Source organism: Cryptomeria japonica, chromosome 10 (genome assembly GCF_030272615.1).
Source record: "Cryptomeria japonica chromosome 10, Sugi_1.0, whole genome shotgun sequence".
NCBI classification, from domain to species: domain Eukaryota; kingdom Viridiplantae; phylum Streptophyta; class Pinopsida; order Cupressales; family Cupressaceae; genus Cryptomeria; species Cryptomeria japonica.
The window spans coordinates 762,159,203-762,168,858 of record NC_081414.1 but is presented as its reverse complement, the minus strand read 5'-3'; the positions used below and the strand labels follow the sequence as shown (position 1 = coordinate 762,168,858).

Here is a 9,656-nt window from a genome sequence, read left to right as displayed (position 1 = left end):
GTTAGGGTTAGGATTAGGTTTGGGGTTAAGGCTAATGATTATTGTTAGGGTTAGGGTTAAGTTAGGGTTAGGGCTAGGGATATTGTTTAATTCTCTACGGTTATAGTGAAGTTTAGGGTTATGTTATGGTTTGGTTTTAATTATGGTAAGATTAGGTTTAGGGTTAATGTTAAGCTAAAATTAGGAATAGGGTTAAGATTGGAGGTAGGGTTTAATTCTAGGTTTTAATTATGGTTAGATTTGAGTTTGACTACATGATTAGGGTTTGATTATGGTTATAGTTAGGTTTTGGTTATGATTAGGGTTAGGGTTTGATTATAGTTAAGATTAGGGTTTAATTATGATTTGGGTTAAGGTTTGATTATGATTAGGGTTTGGTACAATTATGGTTTGCTTATGGTTAGGATTTGATGATGGTTAGATTGGGGTTCAATTAGGTCTAGTTTATGGATATTGTCAAGGTTAGGGTTTAAATATGGTAAGGCTTAACATAAGAGTTCAATTAGGGTTATGATTCAATTACATTATGGTTTGGGTTAAATTAGGATTAAAGTTCAATTAGGGTAATGATTCAATTACATTAGGAGTAGAGTTAAATTAGGATTAAAGTTTAATTAGGGTTAGGGTTTGGGCTAGAATTCAATTAGGATTAGAGTCCAATGAGGGTTATAATTTAATTTAGGGTTATGGTTCAGTTGTTGTTAGATGAGGGTTGAAGTTGTAGGTGTTTTAAAATTATATGGGGTTATAGTTATGTTTAGTGTTAGGTTATGATTAGGTTTCAATTATGGTAAGATTAGGTTTAGGGTTAACGTTAACCTAAAATTATGGTTCGGTTTAATATTGGAGGTAGGGTTTAATTATAGGTTTTTATTACAGTTAGATTTGATTTTGATTGTGGTTAGGATAAATTTTTCGTTATGATTAGGGTTAGGGTTTGATTATGATTAGGTTTTGGTATAGTTATGATTTGGTTATGGTTAAGGGTTAATGATGATTAGATTGGGGTTGAATCAGGTCTCTATTACAGATATTATCAGGGTTAGGGTTTAATTATGGTAATATTTTTATTATAGTTAGGTTTAATATAATACTAAAATTTGTTTAGGTTAGAATTAGGGTTATGATTCAAATACATTAGGCTTAGGGCTAAATTAGGATTGAAGGCTAATTAGGGTTAGGGTTTGGGCTAGACTTTAATTAAGGAACTACTATTGTAGGATGAATCTCAGGGTTATGGTTATGTTACAAATATTGTTTGAGTTATAGTTTAATTAACATTATGGTTTAAGCACAATTAGGGTTAAGGATTAATATTAGCTTAGGGTTGGGGTTCAATTAGAGAAAAATCTTAGTTAGGGTTTAATGGGTTATAGTTAATTATAGTTAGGGTTGAATTGTAGTATGATTTGATTGTGATAAGGGTTTAATTATAGTTAGGCTTAAGATTTGAGTCTAATTAGGGTTAGAGTTTGGTTTATTATTCAATTAAATTAGGGTTAGGGTTCAATTTGGTTTAGGGATATGGTTCAATTTGGTGTATTGTTAGAGTAAGACTTTTAGATTTTTTTTTTACATGTTATAAAATATTTTCTATTTGTCCAATTGAACCTATTTTCATTTACTTCTCAAAAATTCTTTAGTGAAAAGATTATGCATTTTCTTAAGTAAAAGAATATAATACTTTAGTATATAAATAAATTATTATATATTCTATAAAATAAAATAAAATAATGTTTAAGAAAATTATATTAGTTTTTAATTTAATAATTTTAGTTAAATAAAATAACTATATTATACATATTAAAAAATTCTGGATTAGTATAGATATCTAAAACACCTCTATATAATATATAAGAGCATCCTTCAAATGGATGTCTTTAATAAATTTATATTAATTTTATTATCTTTTATGTGCCACTTTCACTTTTTTTATTATTTTGATAGAAAAATTAAAATCATTTGTATTTATGATTAAAATCTAATCGTTTTCATGTCACTGGTGTACTATGAGATATGGTTGTTTTATTGCTTGCATTGTTGGCTAAATACATGGTCTAGAATTTTGTTAAGGATCAGAATTCTTTTTTTTAGAATTTTCTTCATCCCATCTTTTTCAAACTTTTTAACGTTCTTTTGTTATTTTCTATTGAGTTAAGAGCTATTTATTTATCTACATTATTTACTTATTATTTATTCATTATTTGATTTTTTTCATATAATTATCTAAAAATAATTCATTATTTTTCACCCATATCCATGATAATAGGGATAATAGATATAGAAACTTGGTTGTAAAGCATGGTTCATAGATGAAAATAGCAATTTAAAACCATTGTTTATGTTCTTTTAAGGAAACAACTCTTTGAAAGAAGAAAGTTTCATTTTTATTTGGAGTGTATTAAAGAGACTATGGGATTTTGATTCAAAATATAAATTGATATTTGCAAACACACATCCATTACAAACATTCCTAAATCAATAAAGCATAGTAGAAAAATATTCTTAAATTGAGTCCAACATCTAAGATAACTACAATCTTGTCTTGGAGACATTCTATCTATTATATTAAGGTTTTTTCCTTATTATTATATTATTTGGGCATTCTTTATATGTAGATTTTTGGAAAAAGAAATGTTACTATATTGATATTTGAAAATATAGAAAGATATTTGTTACAATCTTAATTTATTTTAAGTGGTTAAATTATAGAAACTTTAAGAATAAAACTTATTTTAAATTTTATGGAAAATGTTGTATTCTAGCTTATCAATTAATATCCAAATTGATTATCAATTAAGATCTTTGCTATTAAAAAGAAACAATAGTTTGAAAGTAACAATTCTGATATTGAAGAACAAAAGCTTTGTAATTTATTTAAAAATTAAAAATACCATAAAATTGATCATGTTTCCACCCTATTGCAAGAATTCTAGAACACAAATTTGACCTACCATTTAAGAGTAATTCACAACAACTTGGAATATAATTATATGGGACGCTTAATATGCAATTATAGTACAATGTATATTAAATTTATAAAGGAAAAACCCCACTCTCAATTCCAAATAGAACTCAATTTTTTCCCTCTTCCCCAACAATATTTAATCTTTAATTGTTATTATTTAATACAATATATTAAATTGAATGAAATTCAATGATATGAGAGATTTAATGATGTTCTCCAGTAAAAAATGGTGCAACTCACACCATTTAATTCTAAATTTTTTTTAACATATTCAATATCATCCTGTTTCTGAACCCTTTTTCTAAATATATATTGAAGATCCTGCTACTGAGCTTGGTTCCCTTCTTACAGGTTTAGTATCTTTGAAGGGAAAGGGGAACAGAATTGACTTAAGGTTGGGCTTGAAATTAAGGTTGGGCTTGGTTAATTTCAAGCTCTACACCTTGTCAGAGACATGAAAAAGCAGCCATTCAAATCAGAGATGTAGAGTAGATCAATTCGGGAGGCTTTGAAAAAAAATTAAGCTTGAAAATTAATTATGCGGTAAAATCAAATTATAACTGAGAATTGTGATGGGCCTTGCCATTAGCTTTCCCAGTTTCTTGATTGGCATAGGCATCACCGTCCTCATCGTGGATCAGATCAGAGTCTATGACATACTTCTTCCACAGCCAGTGTTGTCTCCACACTTTCTCTATCATTTCTTTGATTGGCACATTCTTTGTTTCCGAAAGGAGAAACATGACGAATGTAGACATGATTAAAACCCAACCAGCGAAAAATAAGAAAATCCCGTATTTGAAATGACAAAGCATTGACAGGAATGCCTGTGCAATGACAAATGTGAAGAGAAGGTTGACGCACACGGTGACACTTTGTCCAGCGGATCTTATTTCTAGTGGAAATGTTTCGCTGGGAATGAGCCATGCAAGAGGCCCCCATGACCATGCAAAGGCTGAGATGAACGTGCATACCATAAGTACTATCACAATTGCCATGCCCTTGGAAATATCTTCGTCCTCTTTCATCCCTGTTGCTAACAGAATTCCAATGATCACCTGCAATTCCAAAACAAAATCGTTACAATTTTTTATATTAAAATAAAAAAAAATTGGTTACATGTGATTACAATTCACAGCAGAATGGCTACAAAGATTTACCTGTGAAACAAACATTTGCACTCCGGCTTCGAGCAGAAGCACTCCCTATCAACTGAAAATAGATTGAAACTAAAGTGGATGGCAATCGCAACCTGAACGTTTACAGTGTGGTGTTCCGTCTTCCATCTTTTTTCTTCCACGCAGCTTCAGGTGATTAAGTCACAAAACTCCCAAAACTTTCGATCTCCTTTCCAAAATTTCTTTTTTCTCCAATTGATTAAAAGCCAACCCCCAAAAATCTTTTTATCACAAAACACCCATAACCAGGCAAATTTTGCAGAGAGGAAAATTCATGGCAGAGTCTCCTCCCCCCCCCAAAAATATTAAGCAAAGGTAGCAGTCGATTTTCTTGATAAACAACAATGGTGGATAGAAGACAACGATTAATCAAGGGCAGCGATTGATGAAGACAAAGGTGGCGATAACGTTACATTGCGTTACATTGAAGCAGAATGGCAATCGCAACCTGAACATTTATAGTAATGTACATGCGTTGGAGAGGAATGGCAATTGCAACCTAAATGTTTACTTGGAGCGGTTACAATGCATGGCCAAGGTTTCCGTTTTCTTTAGTGTATATACGGATGCCTTCACTCCCCCCTGCTGCGACTGTAGGAACGCCTCTCGGCATAACAAGAGCAAGCTTTTGAAATAGGTGAATGCAGCTAATAAGGGGCTCCAAAGAATCACGATTGCCCCTGTTTCGGAGGCTTAGACTTCTAACAGGCCAATTGTAAGCTTAGATGTAGAAATCTCTAAGGAATTAAAAGAGAATGAACATTCTTTCGCAGAGATCAGATTGATTGGCCACTTTCTAGGTCTCTAGCCAAGTTTGGTTGATTTACATAAATGGATCACAAATTGTTGGAAGCCCTTTTTGATTGGAGATGTGCAAATTTATCCTGGAACTCGAGGCTTTTCCGTGGTGGTCTTGAACAATCCTATGTGAGCAGTTGTGGTGTTGGGAGAGGAAGCATATTTTGGTACTAAAACCTTGGTATCCTGCTTTTAACCATATTACTCCTAATTTGCCTTTATAGTTCTGATTTGAAGCTTGTTTTAAATTTATAGGTAAGTCTGTAGGGCTCTTTGAATTATTTGCATCCCACGTATGCACAGATTGTAGTGGAGATGGATTTTTCCTGTTGAGTTGTCTTTGAAGCTTGCAGTCAGTAGACTATGAAAATATCCCATTTAGATGTAGAAGGTGTTATCAAATTGGCCACAAAGTCACCAATTGTGCCAAGCAAAAGTTGAAAGATGTTGGAGGGAGGCCTCCCCACCATTATTCAGTGCAGGAGAATGTTACCACTCAAAAAAAAAAAGGGAGACAGGGAAGATACTGGAAAAATTGTTTAGGATAAGCTGAGCCTAAATACTGCAAGGAGTGTAGCTGATAAACCTGATAAAGAAAAGGTGAACAAGGTGTCTAAGGTTTCAAAGGGATCAGAGCCAATATTAAAACACAAGGAACCTACTAGTTTTGGTTTTGTTGAGGGGAGTAATCATGACGGTTCACTTTGTGAGAGGAGGGGAAAGCTGGCTTTCTCTTGTGAATTTGGTAAGATGTCTCGGGATGTTATTGAGCAGGAGGCTGGGTGGATTGAGGTGTTGGGAAAGAAGAACAAGAGATAAATGAAAGACGATTCGCTCTTTCAATCACCCTGACCACTTGTCTGTGGATGATTTGGTGTTATGACATGTTGTATGGGTCTTTAATCTTTGATTTCTTGTTTTTTTGCCCAGGTGGGAAAACAGAAACTTTTTGTATCACCATAAAATCTTTATAAAATTGGAAATACCAAGAGTTTGGCGTTACTGCATAGATAGAAGCATCCATTTCGCAGTTGCTGCATCAATAGGAGCATCCATAACTGGAATGGAAGACTGAAAGACCAGCGTTTCATCGTTACTATAGGTCTATTTAAATGAAAACATGGCTGTGATTAATTTATTTGCAACCTGGACGAAGATGGAAATATAGGTTATACTCATAAGTTGGGCAATGCATGGATGGAATTGGGCATCACAATATTGTTTACACCATGCACCAAAGTATGCTTTTTTCTTCTCTCATCTATAAAATTTTAGATTTTATGAGTAATCTGACCTGATGATTCATAAATATATGACCAGTTATTTTAATGAACATAATCTCTTTGTTTCCTACTCTTAAGGACTGTATATTCTTCTGTTCTCTACAGATGCAGTTTAACATCAAATGCACTATTTTGAAATCAGATAGTATGGATGTAGTTGAACATTTGGTATGCATTAGATTTAATTTATGACTTTTTAAAATTTTCTGTGATTGACTAGCATTAGATTTTAAAGTTTATTTTACTGTGAGTGGCAATACACTTGGATTTATTCAAGATTTTATAAAAATAAATCATTATATAAATTTTTTTTTTTAAATGATGTAGCACAATATTCTACAACATCTGCAAATAGAAAATCACACGAGAGCATTCAGGGATTTCATATGCTATGAGCATTTAGGGATTTGATATCTTTATTTTTTGCCGGTCTTATTATGCAAATGCATGCAAAGTAAAAAAAATTATTTAGAGTTGATGAGATGAAGATAGAGTCAACTGTGGAACCCATGATTGCACCTCCAATTCTTTTCACTCTTTTAGTTTATCAACACGGAGGTTAGTTTATTGCAATATTACAATTACTAAGTTTTTTTCACTGGCCGCTGATTTTGAGGTGGTAAGTGACGTGTCTTGCATGTTACATTTTCAAAGTAGCTGTTTTACATGTTCATTTTTCTGGGATGATATCGAAGTAGGTAGTGAGGATTTTTTTGTAGGTGGTTTTTGGCACCTACCCAAATCGCTTTAAATTCTATGAAACCCTAAACAATAAAATGAATTTCCATGAGAGTACAGCTTGACTATGAATCATAACTTAGGGAAAAGATAATTTGATTTGATGGCACCTCGTGATTGATGAAGGAATTGTATAGTCAGCATATTGAGTATGGCTTCTTGCGTTAGGATAAAGTTGTGTGTATGTGCCTAATCATGAGTGGACGTTCTAATTATAATGGAAGCATGCAATTGAGTTGGTTTGGGAGCATTGAGTTGATTTTGCATGCCATTTATAATGGAAGCATGCAATTGGGTGACAATGATCAGAAAGTCGTTGTTGAAATGGATGAGAAATCAGGTAAATTTTGTAGTAAAGGGAACTTTCTCAATTCCGTCAACATATTAAAAAAAAGCCTTGTAAGTGCTAGGAAATGCTGCTTTCTCATGGATACTTAAAATTTTAGGATTCTTGATTGTTCTCCAGACTTTATACACACCTTCGTTGTTTGTAATCCATGAAATCCGTGACTATTAAAATAACAGTATATGCCAATTGAATGGAAATAATTATATAATTGGTATAGTATATATTCATGAGCAACCACATGACCTAGAAATAATTTTAATGTAGTCTCTATATTACTATTATATGAGATCATGAGGAATTTGAGGATTACATATTTGGATCTAAAAAATTTTTAACTGTTGTTTTTCTATAAATGCAAATGCATGATTGGTAGTGTGCTTTATATTTATTTCTAATTTTGTCGTCTACAAAGTTAATGTTCTAGATGCAAACATAATTTTGTTCCCAAGTGGAGAAAAAAGTTTGTGATGTTTTTTCATCACTAATCATTTATAAAATGATTGAAGGAGTTTTATGTTTCTTATTTGTTTATATGAACCAAATTTTAGTCGATTTGAAAATCCATATAATTCAAATTTAACTATTTTTTCAATACAATTTAATTTAATTTTAAAATATAATATTATTTGTATATAATCTAAAACCCTTACATTTATATACCTTAAATTTTCAATTCAAAAAGATAAAAAATAATATCTATGTTTCTAATTCTTAAACATACAAAATATGATGTTTCTAAATTTGAAAAATAAAAAATACAATTACATGCCTAAACAAATATTTATAATGTTTCTAAATTCAAAAAAATAAATTACATATCTACAAAAAAATTTTAAAAATACTATATAATATATTTATTATTAAATGTTTCTAATTCATCATATAGATGTGATTTTTTATTTCAATTTAGAAAGATGAAAAAAAAATTTATGTTTCTAAATTCAAAAAATAAATTACATATCTACAAAAATATTTAATAAATACGATATAATATATTTATTATTAAATGTTTCTAATTTATCATATACATGTGATTTTTCTATTTATATTCTATTTATTTTTTAATATATAATTTTTATTTTTTTAATTTAGAAAGATCAATAAGAATTTCTATGCTAACAATTTTAATCAAAAACTCAATTTGGACTTACAATTTTATTGTAATCTTACCAATCCCATAGCTTTGCTACATTGATCATTCAAGTTAGATTCTATTATAATGTATCCATTTTAAATTAATGTGTTGGATGTCAACATTTTGGGTTTCATGGTAAATTAGGCAATAAGTTATTTTTTGTTGACTTGTGTTTGACTCCTACATGGGAAGTATACTTTTGTTTCTAAATTCTCTTTTCTAAATATATTTTTTATTAAACATTAACCTAATCATAATTGAACCTTGACAAAAACCTCACCCTAAAATTAATTATAATCATAATTAAACCCTATCTTGAACTTAAACCCTACCCCTAGCATAACCTTAAACCCAAACCTAATTGAACCCTAACCCTAACTAACCTTTACACTAACGTAAACCATGCTAACCCTATTTTAATCATAACACTAACTCAAACCTTAATTTAGTCCTAATTTAATTGTAATAATAATCCTAATCCTAACGAAAGCCTAAAGTAGCCATAATTGATAATAACCCTAATTGTAACAAAATTATAGCCCAAACCTTAAGCCCAATGTAAATGAATCACAAACCTAATTCTAACCTTTATTTAATTATAATACTAACCATAACTCTAACCAAATCCTTACCATGTAGTCAAACCCTAACCTTCACAATATCCCTAATCTGGAGCTAATTGTATCCTAACCCTAATTAAATATTTATGGTAACATATTATAACCTTGATTAAACCTTAATCGCAATATTAAACTATAGCTCAAACCCTAACCCTAACCCCAAGCTTTATCCTATAATATTAACTTTAATCATAACCTAATCTTCACCATAACTGTAATTGAACCCTAACAATAACTTGACCCTAAAATTAATCCTAACATTAATAATCTTAAACAACCTAAACCTTATGGTAGTCTTAACCCTAAAATCAACTTGACATTGACCCTAACCCTAAACTCAACCTGACATTGACCCTGACCCTAACCCTAACATATTTAAACCTTAACACCAACCTTAAACTATAACCCAAACCATAACCTTAACTCTAACCATGATATAATTCATAGCCATAATGCCAACCCTAACCCTTAACCCTATCCATAGTGCTAACACTACCCATAATCCTAACTAGAACCCTAAACCATGAGACTAATCATAGCCCCAACCATGATGTGAACCATAACCATAATCATAATCTTAACCATAA

The 9,656-nt window shown here is 30.9% G+C and overlaps 1 pseudogene; it reads right to left on the bottom strand.

Moving 5' to 3' along the window:
* Positions 1-3,522: 3,522 nt before the first annotated feature.
* LOC131859201 (sugar transport protein 13-like) lies at positions 3,523-4,759 on the bottom strand (annotated as a pseudogene).
* Between the last annotated feature and the right edge of the window lie 4,897 nt (positions 4,760-9,656).